The sequence below is a fragment of the Rattus norvegicus genome, chromosome 13 (assembly GCF_021556685.1).
Source record: "Rattus norvegicus strain SHRSP/BbbUtx chromosome 13, alternate assembly SHRSP_T2T, whole genome shotgun sequence".
Lineage (NCBI taxonomy): Eukaryota > Metazoa > Chordata > Mammalia > Rodentia > Muridae > Rattus > Rattus norvegicus.
Window position 1 is genome coordinate 46892147 of NC_141546.1, and position 12268 is coordinate 46904414.

General features: G+C 53.4%; 1 protein-coding gene and 1 pseudogene across 2 annotated transcripts in view; one reads left to right on the top strand and one right to left on the bottom strand.

The window, feature by feature from the left end:
* Nucleotides 1-2054: 2054 nt before the first annotated feature.
* On the bottom strand, nt 2055-3512 carry LOC148001607 (uncharacterized; annotated as a pseudogene).
* Lrrn2 (leucine rich repeat neuronal 2) overlaps nt 2097-12268 on the top strand; it is a 60271-nt gene continuing 50099 nt past the window's right edge. Inside the window, 1 exon segment of one of the 2 annotated variants that reach the window (NM_001177368.1) lies at nt 2097-2383. The gene's annotated coding sequence lies outside the window, so the exon portion shown is untranslated. 2 annotated transcript variants of the gene reach the window in all.

Below are 12268 nucleotides of genomic sequence, written 5' to 3' on the forward strand. Positions count from 1 at the left end.
GCTGAGACAGGAGGATCACACTGAATATAGCCTGGGCTACAGAGATCCTGCCTCAAGAAATCTGCAACAGTGGCAGAAGCAACCAGCTGTTGGGCATCCACTGTAACACTTTGGTTTCATCTCAGTGCTGCCTGAGTCAGGCACAGCCTTCCAGAGTTTGTGTCCACTTGGCCGTGTGGGTAATAGGAGGCAGGGGCCAGGGAGTGCCAGCTCAGGGACCTGGAGCTGGGAAAAATCTCTTGTTTGGACATCCATCCACATACGTTGATGGCCTTTAGGCTGGAAACATAGCCCCACTGACTTGACAAGTGTCAAGATCAGACTTACAAGCTTGGGGTCCCATGTGGAACCCTTCTACTCCCTTAGGCTCAGCCCAGTCTCCCTCACAAAAGGCTCTCCTTTCTCAGTGCTCCTTCACTTCCTGTCTCTACCACAGCCACCTTCCCAGCCTCTGGGCATGGCTAAGTTTCAAGATCTTGGTCACAGGCTCCCCCACTCTGCATAACTGAGGTCATACTACTTGCCCAAGAGAGCTGCCAGGATGGGGACTCCACCTGTCCCAGCCCCAAATGGGGACATATGTCAGCTTGAGACAAGAGCTGTATGAAAAGGCTTGGTGTCTCTGAGTTCAGCTCTAGCTTTCTTCTGCTGCCTGCTCCCCCCCCCAACCCCCCACCCCCGCCTCCCAGACAACCCATTCTATTTTGCTTGCCTCAACTTTCCTGCCTTGCTGGTCCCCATTTTCTCTGCCAGTTTAAATCCAATCCGTCCAGCTGGGCTCAGCTGGAAACTCAGCTTCTCTATAAAACCTCCCATGAATAACCAGAGCCCATACCGGGCATTTTCATTCTGTGTTTCTATGGCACCTTCCATTGCCTTGAAATGCTAAAATTTGTTTCAAGTACTTCCAACCCATCCCTCTCAGATCCCGCAGGCCATTATGCCCCACAGCAGGGGTGGCGGGTGGAGGCCCAGGAGTAGTTCAACACATTTAGTATGTGCTTACTGGAAGGATTAAGGGGCCACCTCCTCTGTCTATACAGAACACAGAACTTCTTGTCCACTCGACAAGCCTGTAGGCATGGCTGTCACTGCTAGTTGTATTCTTAGAAAAGACAGGACCCAGAAGCCCTGTGTCTGGCCAGGACACTGAGCTAAAGAACAGCCCTCTGAAGAAGCCCTGACTTGCAGAAGTCCCCACACCTTGGGCCCCATCTTCTCTCATGTTGACTTCCCAGGCTCTGGTTGGGCGTGGCCTGCTAGGAGGCTGTGCTCTGGTATTCATCCCGAGTGGGCCACACTGAAGGCCTTTCAAAGAGTTGGGCCTGAATCCTTCACTGCGGCAGGAGACCTACCCTTCTGAGCCCCAATGTGTGAGAGTGACCCAAATTTTCTAAGCCACCAAGCAGTAGCCCAGCACCCATTTTCTGCATACACAGAATTCTCCTAGTTTCATAGCTTCATGATGACCAGCCTGCAGGTGGAGAACCCTGCAACCAAGTCCCTGTGTGGACCTGTCAGCTCCTCCCTTAATTCCACTGAGACTAACCATGTGCCGGGAGACTAGAACTGCCTATTCTGGAAGCGATACTGGAAAGACCATTCCTGTTGACAGAAGAACCGCCAGTGGCCATGGACAAACTCACCCACTGCTGCTGTCCTATCCACCGTTAACTTGGGGAAGATAGTACCATGCAAAAATGTGGTCACAGTCACAAGCCGTGCCTATGAGCCACACCTGTCCTACAAGCTGAATTTCCCATCTGTTCTCTTGGCTTTTGCAAGAGGGTCAGAGGGAGCATCAGCAAAGGCCACTTATTTTTCCCCTCACCCCCAAGCACTAAGCCTTGGGTCTTGATGCAGAAGGACCGCTCAAACTACGGCATCGGGCCCCACCCAACTCCTTCCTCTGGGGTGTGTGCAAGTGAGGCAGAAGGGGCTTCTGGCCACTCAGGAGTTAAAATGGCAGCGGGACTGGCGGGGGTTGGCGTGGCAAGCAGACAGGGAGGAGGCGACCAGAGTGGGCTAGGGAGGTTGGGAGCGCGGCGGAGCAGCTAGTGAGGAGGACGAGCGCGAGCAGCCAGGAGGGAGGAGGCGCGGCGGGGGCGCCGGGCGCCGCGGGCCTGCTCCGTGCTCCGCAGACGCGCGGCGCTCCGGGAGCGCCGGCCCTGGCCGCCAGCCTCCGGCCGCGGCGCGCAGGATTGGGGACACAGTCATTCTGCTGACGCCCTCGCAGGCTGGGCTTTGCGACCACTCCCAAGACAAGTGCAGGTTGGGGAAGGCGCCCGGCGAGCCTCCCTGGCCTGGGTGGCAGCCCGCTGTGGAGCAGCGATCCCAGCCGGGCGGCGAGTGGCAGACATACATATAGGACAGCGCCCGCGCGGTGAGTGTGCGGCTCCCCGGCGGTCGGGGTCGTGGACTCCGAGGACGCTGGCGTGGCCTCAAGGGTCGCGGCGATCCCGTCCCCGCGGCCAGGGCTTTGATGACCCAGTGGGGGAGGGGAGCGCGGCCGCGACCGCGGCGGTCGCCGAGATGCCTGCAGGAGAGCTGGTGATTTGGGAGAAGGCCGGGAGGGGCGAAGGAAGGAGAGCTGGAGAAGGCAAAGGAGGTGGCCGCTGCGCCGGCTGGACTCGAGCGGCGGGGGAGGGGGGTCAGGACCTGAACCAACTGGGAGAGGCCCCAACCCCTCAAACTGTTGCTGGGTAGTGGGGAGCCCTGGAGATGTGGAGGAGCCAAAGAGGTGGCCCCGGGGTTAGAGAGGGCGTGACAGAGGCGGACTTACTGGTTGGGAGTGCACCAGAGCCTAGGGGACTTTCCCTTCCTGGGAATTCGGGTGGTGGCCGTGCAGAAAAGACAGGATGGCCTTGGTTGGGTCTCTACAAAGTATCTGGCACGGAGAGCCAGGCTCCTCCCGGTCGGGAGACTGGGGTCTGACTGCAGTCTAGGATGGGACTTTTGGGTGGGGGAGGGGCCGGCCGGGCTTAGCCTGGGCGCTGTGCGGTTTGAAGCAGCTCTGAGGCCACCGCATCACGCCAGGGACAGGCTGGGCTGGCCAGCCACAGGTGGGCCGTCTGTTCTGCTGGCATGACAGGGTTTTGCGGGCGCAGACTGCCCAGCCAGCCAAAATCCTCGAGCGGCGGGGTCAGGCAGCTGAGCTGAGATGCTGAAGGAGAGAACTGGACCCCGGGGGTGGGCCCTAGCGGGGTGTTGCAATGCTCCCGGCTGCCCCTGCCCTTCCTCCCCCACCAAATGAACAGGAAGGAAAATGTCAGCTGGGCTTTGTGCTCTGTTCCTCAGGCTGCCGCAGCTCCCATCTGTTGAAGCCAACGCAGCTTCTAATTGGACGACTGGCAGGGCTTGGAGGGGGTGGGCTGGGCACAGCGCTGGTTGCCGCTGGTTGCCAGAGATGGACTGGCTGCCGTCTGCTTGAAGACCCTAGGAGGCAGGAGGGCACTGGAGAGAGCAGCCAGGTCAGGACAACAGAATGGGCCTTTTGCCAGCTTCTTCACCATTGTCGAGGGGAGCAGGAGCAAAGATCTGGGCATCTTTACTTATCCAGAATGATGACAGGCTTCGTTCCCTTTACCCCGACATCACTCTGGACAGTGTTTTTTTGTTGTTGTTGTTGTTTTTTGTTTTGTTTTTTGTTTTTTTCTGAAGGAGAAGCCAGCAACCTCCTGTTAGTGGCCGCTGGGCTCCTTGAACAGTCCTCCAAAACAGAAGGGAGGAGCAGGGCTATATGCAGGACAGAAAAGCTCTGGCCAGTGGCTCTTCTACCTTCCTTGGGTGGCTTGACCCACTTTCCTGGCTAGAAGACAATCTGAAGAAGTGAAGGAACACAGCTAGGGGTCTTGCCTGTCCAGCCTTCTTCCTTCCCTGCACTGTCTCGGATGTAGCCTGCTGCCTGTCTGGGGGAGCCTGGGGCCTAGGGCAGAATGTTATTTGGAAAGCGAGGAGTGGAAAAACTCTCTGGCTCCTCAAGGATTTTGACACGTCCCAGGGTCTGGCACCCGGAAACACCCCCAAAACCAGATCTCCTGCCAGAGCTTACCCTGAGGGAGACACGGAATGGCAATAAGAACTCAGAGATCTGGGCCTCGTTGCTACCAAGCTAGGCCAACAGAATGCTTCCTAACTGCCCATGTCTCCCCCCCTTTCCCCTGTCCCTCCTTTACTCTTCCCTCCTCCTGAAGCACCTCTTCATCTCCCTTCACTCTCACACTACACTGCTCATCCTCACCCTCCCCCCACCCCTCCAAGTTTACCTCCCTCCCTTCCTTCCAGGCCTCTACTGCCCCCTTTACCTTTCTGTAAAATGCAGCTTAAACCACAAGCGGGGCACACAACGGCTTCCTCGCCTCTTGACAGTGGGTGCACATGTACCGTTGTCCCTGGCGCATCCCCTTTGCAGAGAGGACCAGGCTGGCAGGTCTGGCACCTGAATTGCCTCATTCCTGTCATCCCCTTTGCCCTATCAGTCACTCATTTGCACCTCCCCCCCCACACACACACTCCCTTGTTTCTTTTATTTGAAGGGAAGGAGGAAACGGTGTTGCTCTTTTAAAAAACTTGTTTGTCCAACAAGTACTTATTAAACATCTACTATGTGCCTGTGGAGGATACGGGTAATAGGGAAACCTCCACATTGCGGGCAGAACTGAACTTGTATTTGAACTTGATATCTCCACGTCCACCAGTTTCTTCCAAAGGTTTGGTGGAGGGAGATGAGGAGCATTAATAACCGCAGAAAACTAGCAGCATAATCACAGAATGAACCTTAGCATCCTGTCTCCACTGCTCCCTGCGTACGGTGGTGTATCAGTCAAGTCGTTTCCAACCTGAAAGGATGAAGTGGTTTTGTAAATCATCATCTATCTTGGAGGCCAGGGCCATGGAGAAGTTAGTGGTTCATACAAGAAAGGAATTAAAGTCAGCTTCCGGAGTAGCCGCTCTTCACCAGGCTACGCGAGGAGCTTTACAGAAACCATCCTATTCAGTTCTCCTAGAGGGGCTGCACCCCTGTCTCTGCTATCGAGGCCAAGAGAGAACGGGCCGCTTGCCCTCCGTGGTTTTGGAAGTCACCGCTGCAGTTTAGTTGTCTCTTACGATACTTAGGACATCTGCTGGATTCCACAGTGGCAATGGAGCCTCTTATGATACTTAGGACATCTGCTGGATTCCACAGTGGCAATGGAGCCTCTTATGATACTTAGGACATCTGCTGGATTCCACAGTGGCAATGGAGCCCGCATTTGCCCTAGCTTTTCAGGAGTATGTCTTTGTCTCTCTACTTAGAATACAGACTATATTTGCTGAATGGTTACATGAATAAACCTTCTCACGTGATCCAGGAAGACTTCCTAGAGGAGGAAGGGCATTGCAGAGGACATGGGGAGGGCAGAGAATCCTTCTGACCTACAGAAGTAGGTAGCAGCCACTCTCCCTTGGTCTCCGCCTTTATGGGGTGAAGCGTGAGGAGGACATGCTGTGTTTATCTGAGGCCAGTGTTGGAGCTTCATCCGTGGTCCGCCTAATGAGTCCATGCTGTTCCTGCTCTGGCCTCCTCGGCTAAGCCTTCACTGTCACAAAAGCCGAGAGAGAGAGAGAGAGAGAGAGAGAGAGAGAGAGAGAGAGAGAGAGAGAGAGAGGGAGAGAGAGAGAATGGGGGTGGGTAGCTTAGGTAGCTGTAAGGACTGCAAGCCAGGACAAGGTCGGTGGTCGAAGGTGGAAGGGGGACAGGAGATGGGGTCACAAACAGGAAGAAGGATGACATCAAAACAAACACAGGGGCACAGAAAGAAGAGTCACAGTAAGACAGGTCCTGCTGCGGAAGTGTATGACTGGCCTCTAAGAGAGGCCAGACCAGAAAGGTGACTTTGTCTTAGATCTCCTGAGTAGTGTAGCTGTCTCTGGGCTATGGACAGGCATGGAGTTTGTCTCATTTGGGCTTTACTTGTTCAGTCAACTCACCTCCCCTAAGGCACCGACTCTGTGCAGAAACAGAGATGATTCAGCTATTGTCTCTGCCCTCAGGGAGCACACAGTAAGGGTATAGATTCTGGAGCCACCCACCCAAGTTCTACCCAGGCTGCACCACTTGTTGCTGGGAGACTCTGGGAAACTCATCTACCCTCTCTGAGCCTCAGTTTCTCCATCCATAACTGGTGTGATAATAGCACCTCCTTCATTAGAGGAGGGAACCCAGGTCAAAGAGCCCAGAGGAGTGTATGGAATATAGTGAGTGCTATATAAGTTGTTATTAGCAAGGAGTCGGTGCTATATAGTCTAGGGCTGAACAGAGGAAGGTACTCATGTCTTTAGACTAGAAAAAACCTACTAAAGCACTTGATATTTGGGGTACGGCCTGAAAGGGGGCCAGCTAGCAGAAGTGGGGAGCCTCAGGACAGTGGTGCTGAGGGTATCTGGGGCACAGGAGTTGAAGATGAAAAGGCACTGTGGAGTTTATGTGTAGTCCTTCATGGCTATTACTAACACCTCTTAATGGCCTTCTTCAGCCTTTTTTTGTTCCTGATGGTAGGAGCTAGGCTTCTAGTGGGGCTGGCTAGCTGCCCAGAACAGCCCCGAACCCCTTGGTCTAAAAGAGTGAGCTTCTAAGCAGGGGGCCTGGTGCAGCCCTGCTGGGTTTGGTTGTGTGACCTTGACTCCCCACACATGTCTAAGCCTAAGCCATCAGTGCCCAGATTCTGCTGTACCCAAGGCCTTGTACTCCGGCTTCTGATACTTTCTGGGGACCTGGGAGATGCTTTTGGCCTTAGAGAGCTGCCTTGTAGGGGGGTGAGTTTAACCAGGTCTGCTTTAGAATTCAGTTTGTCTCTGTGTTTCTTCCACCCACATCTTCCCTGCTGTTCAGCGTTTGATGGACTCGAAGCAAGTTCCACCGTGAAGAGCACATGGAGAGTTCCTGGGGCAAAGACGGCTTCTCAGCTTCTGCCTCTCTATTTGTAATGACACACGGTACAGACCCTAGTGTTTACTGAGCCCTCATGGGCCAGGCACTAGACCCAACTAGACCCCAAGTATCCCTATTAGCTGGTGGGTCTCCTGTCCCTGATTGACACACAGAACAACTGAGGCTCAGAGTTGCTAAAGTAGACATGAAAAGAGGGAGAGATTTAACCCTTCTCTGACTTCAGGGTTCCAGCCCCTCACGACCCCCAGGACTTAGCTGCTATTGGCCTAGAGGTACCCCGAGTCATGTAACTTATCTCTGAGCTGGCTTCTCCCCATGCCTGCCCTGTCAAAGCTAGTGGTCACCTTTCCCTCTTTAGGGGACTTCAAAGTCTCCCAACCCCTTCTTCCTGCTCCCACAGGATGTGATATTAAATGCCATGAACCTGTTTTTTGTTGTTTGTTACTTGGTGATGTTAGGGATTCCAACCTAGGATCTCCCACATGCTAAGCAAGCACTCTGACCAGGAGCCCCATCTGCAGTCCCCAGGACCTGATAGTTCCAGGAGATGGGGGTGGTGCACACCTTTTGTGACAGCACTTAGGAGGCGTTTAAGGCCAGCCTGGTCTGCAGAGAGTTCCAGGGCAGACAGAGCTAGGCAGCGAGACCCTGTCTCAAGACAAAACAAAACACAAGGTCTCACACTGCTTCCTTCTGTCAGAGACTCCAAGAAGCTCACCCCGACTCAGTGTCTGTGGACACAGGAGAGGGCCCAACCAAAGCATGGCTCCCTGGGGGAGGGGAGAACGGAACGCGCCCAGCCAGCGAAGGTGAAAGGAGACAAGCAGGCTATGTAGAGGCCGCTGCTGCTAACACAGCAGGCTGGGTGAGCTGGGAAGAACCAGTGCGGCAGGTTCTGTTTACAAGCATCTCTTGAGGCAGCTCCTTCAGAGAAAACATGAGGTAGGAAGGGGGGCGACGGTTGTGAAGCAGCCAGCTTGGGTCCCCCAGGAGAAGTGGGTCTGTCTTATCTGATCCTTCCCGGAAGTAGAGAGAATCACAGCAAGGAAGGTTTATGTCTGCAAAGCACTGCACTTGAGCATGCAGAGCAGGGGCGAAAAGGTCTGGCTTGGGAAGGCAAAGGTTGTCATGTCCTGAAGGCGGAGCCGCTGTAAAAGCTGCTTCAGAGTAAACGGGAGAGGAGAGAGGCCGACGTTCGACGTTCGGTTCAGCGTGACGCTCAGGATGGCCCAGGCAAGGAGCAACATGGACTCCCACAACCCTGGGGATCTGTGGAATGGCTCCACCCACAGCCCATCTCAGCACTGCCACGCTTCTGCCTTCATAAACAGGGTGGGTGGTGTGCCTCTTCATTAGCCAGTGTTTACCAACCCTCCGTGCCTGCCCCAGGGGTACAGGCAGCAGGGAATAACGGAGGACTCTGCCCTTAAGGAGATTTTATTTTGCCGTCTGGGGATACGACAAAGTAAACTAAGAAAGCATATTGGAGAGTGTAGAGGGTTCCAGAGAAAAATATAGCAAGAGAAATAGATGGATGAGGAGAGGTCTGGGAGGGAGGGAGAGGGGGGCAGGAACGGGGAGAGGGAGGGGAAGGGAAGAGGGAGGGGGAGGGGCATAGGTCGTTCAGGGTCGCCACAGGTAGCCAGGCAACATGAATGAGTGCTGGGCAGAAGGAATAAATAGCTAGTGTGACAGCTGGAAGGCAGGATGGGCTCTGGCATGCTGTAGAGAGGGGCAAAGGAGAGGCTAGTGCGTGCTAAGAAAAGAAGAATCTGAAGCCAGGGAATACCCAAAGGAACCCCAGCCTAGAGCTAGGGTTCTGGTTGAGGACTTTGGCTCCTCTGGGTGAGATGGAGACCTTTCAGGATTTGGATTTTTGAAACCTCAGGGTTGAGCCCTCCGTCCCAGCGTTCTCCTGCCACCAAGACTATTTTGGCCAGTCAGTGTGTGCCCGCCGGTCTGTGGCACTTGGTCTTGGTGGTGGTGGTGGGGAGGTCTGGGGTACGGGTGTGAACAAGTGTAAGACCTAGCCGCTGCTGGTAGGGAGACGCTCAGATGAATTTGGGGAGGCAGAACTCATACTCTGAATAACGAGGGAATAATACCAGACAGTATTTAAAACCAAGTGCTAAACTGTGTGATTTAGACTATAAATGTTATCAGAACTGTGCGCTTTGTGTGGGAGTACACAGGGAACGCTTCCTCAGGAGGTGCGGCAGATTGGGGCCTGGAGAACAAAGTGGGGTTCCACTCTGCAGAGGGGAGGGATGGAGAATCTCTACCTGGAGGGGTGAGAGGCTGATCAAGCAGGAGGGGAGGATCAGGGGTCACATTAGGGGTGGGAGCAAGTCAGCGAGCTCTGTGCCCAGCAGGGAAGTAGCGGGTGAGTGGGGGTGTCCCTTCCCTGTATTCTGTTTCTCGTGGTATCCTCCTCTCATGGTCTTTGCCTCCTTCCCAGGTCCCACTGCTTTCTGCTCTGCTCTCAGAACCCCTCTGAGCAGTCCACAAATGTCCTTAGCCCATCTGGTATCTGTGGCCCATTGCTCTGAAATGCCTCTGGGCTCCATTTTCCTACAGTCAGCTGCCTTTCCTGTTACATCTTCTCAATGGCCCTGAGCCCTTTGTGGCAGGCTGCTCCATGACAATCCTCTTAGTGAAGTGGCTGCTCCTTTCCCCAAGTCGGGGTTTGCTCCATTGGAGCAGAGGGTGGCTCACCTCTGTAGTAGAGGGTAAGAGAATCCATTGGGGGGTATCCTCGTCTACTCAAAGTATAAGTAAAACAATGCACCTCTCCTTGGACCTCAGCCAAAGAGTAGAAGCCAGGAGTCACACTGATAAAGTTGCCACCATTCACTAACAACCCTCTCTCTTATTCTGAGCCCTCAAGAGCTAAGAAAGGAGGGTTCAAATTATACCGCAGGTCCTGCTTCCTTCAAGCTGCAGGGCTGCTGTTGTCCTTGTGGCTCACAATCTCCTGCAAGTAGAGTCAGCCGGAGCTGGGTGAGAGCCCCATTTTCTAGCTACTTGCCCTTGGGCATTTTTAGCTTAACCTCTCGAGCCTCAACTTGGACTTGTGTTAAGTCTGGGTTAATAACAGCTTCTTCCCAGGGTTGTTAGTAATAATAGCTAACACTTGTGCGTGCTTCTGCAGTGCCCAAGGCTTTACTGCATTCATCTCATTTAATCCACGGAACGCTGGGAAGCAGACATTAGTCTCTCCCATTTCGCAGCTGAGGAAACTAAAGCCGAGAAGCTTTAAGTCACTTGCCGGAGGCCACACACAGTCCGCAAGTGACAGAGCCAGAAAGCGGCCCCACGTCACTGGGACTCCAGAGCTCTGGTTCTCAGTCACCACATTAAGTGATCTAATCTGTGTAAAGTGCCTACTTCAAAGTAGAATAAACGGTAGTTCCTTTCCCTCCTTTTCCCCAGGGCCGCTCCTCCAGAGAACAGCTCACCCCCTTCTGCATTCCCTTTCCAGGGTCCCCTGAAACACGAGAGGTAGGGATGCTGCTTTATACCAAGGAAGAAACAGGGCTGAGAAGAGAGTGATCCATTTGGATAAAACCTACAGACACCAGGCCACGGTTACTTTCCACCTTTCTGTGTGGTGTTATTCAGCCTTACGGGGGATCAGGGGGACCTCTCAGGCCCTGGCAGACTGTATCTGCCAAGATGAGGACAGAGGTCAGGTGGACAGAGAGAGAAGGCCATTATCTCCCCCCCCGCCCAGAGCAAGGAGGAAGCTGTTGCACCTGTTGGTGCTGGAAATGGCCCCTAGGACCACAGGAAGGTTTCAAGACCCAGCTTTCCAATCTTGGGTATGGTTTTTGAAGGGTATGGAAGGGAGGCTGGCATCTCAGCCTCATGACGGCTGAATCAGTGTGCCTCCTGCACCTGACTTACACACACAGTTCCACCTGACCTTATCTGGAAAGAAAACCCAAGAACAGACACTGCAGGGTAATCTGAATGTCAAGGTGAATGTGGGGGGAGCTAAGGAGGTTCTTTAGAATGGTTCTCATTCGTTCCTTCCTAGATCCCCTTTTCTGGTGGCCCTAGAGTCATCTCCGTGCAGCCCATAACTCCCTGTCAACCTTGCAGGTTCCAGGGTTCCTGTTATTTTCTCAGAAGGAAATTCCGAGAGATGAGAGGAGGAACTCAGGTCTCGGTTACTTTATAATTGAAAGTCATCTGGCCTTGTGCTTCCCAATGCTTTCAGAAGTGGATGTTTTGCTTTGTTTCGAAACAGAACTGCAGTGTACGGGAGGCAGAGCAAGAGCCCTTTTGTATCACACTAGTCCCCAGGGCCTGTGACTCTGTTGTTGCATAGGAAAAAGATGGTAAGTTTTCTAATAGAAATCAAGAGGTGTCCTGAACTATCCTAGTGAGTACGGTGTAATCACAGGGTCCTGTGGAGAGGGGACGGAAGTCAGAGCTGGAGTGATGTGATTCAGGAAGACTTGACCAGTCACTGTTAGCCTTGGGCCAAGGAATGAAGGCAGCTTCTGGAAGCAGGGAAAAGCATGAAGTGTTGTCCCCTGGGGCCCCCAGAAAAGAATTAAACTGTAGATGCCTTGACTTTAACTGAAAGAGACCCATTCCAGTCTGACTTCTATGCCTATAATAAATAAATAAACTCAAGTGAGACATAGAATTCATGTTAATTTGTTATAGTAGCTATAGGAAAGTGAGTATAAGGCCAAAAAAAAAAAAAAAAAAAAAAAGGTAGTGAGGTAGACCAGAACTCCACTCAAGATTCTGCTGACCTCCCAGTGACCCTGGGGAAATCGTCTTATATCCTGAAGCCTGAGAGCTAGTTTGAAACACTAGATTTAAGGCACCTCCATGTCTTCCAGACAGTGAAGCCAAGGCACAGAGAGAAGGGACTTTGTTGAAGGTCACACTGAGTCCTTGAACAAGTTGGGCTCCCAACCTAGGGCTTACTTTTAGCTTGTCAGGTCCTGCTCCCGTAATGTCTCTCTTCCACTCACCAGTGGTGTGTGTGTGTGTGTGTGTGTGTGTGTGTGTGTGTTTACCTACAAAGGGTGCTATGCTAAGTACCTGGCTGAAGTAAAGTAAGACCCAGAAGAGTATTGCTTGGGTTTCTGCCCTGCCTTTAGACCCTCATTGGGCTCTTAGTTTTTCCAAAACATGTGTAACCCAGCCCAGGCTGCTAGGGCTGCAGTACTCCTGGCCCTGGAGCTGGCTGCCAACTGGGCACTATCAAAGCTACCCCCTCTGCATCTGCCCCCACCCACCCAGCCTATGCAGGACTCATCCTAGCAAGCCACAGGCGAACGGCACACAGGTCCTGGGAACGGGAAGTTAAGGAAG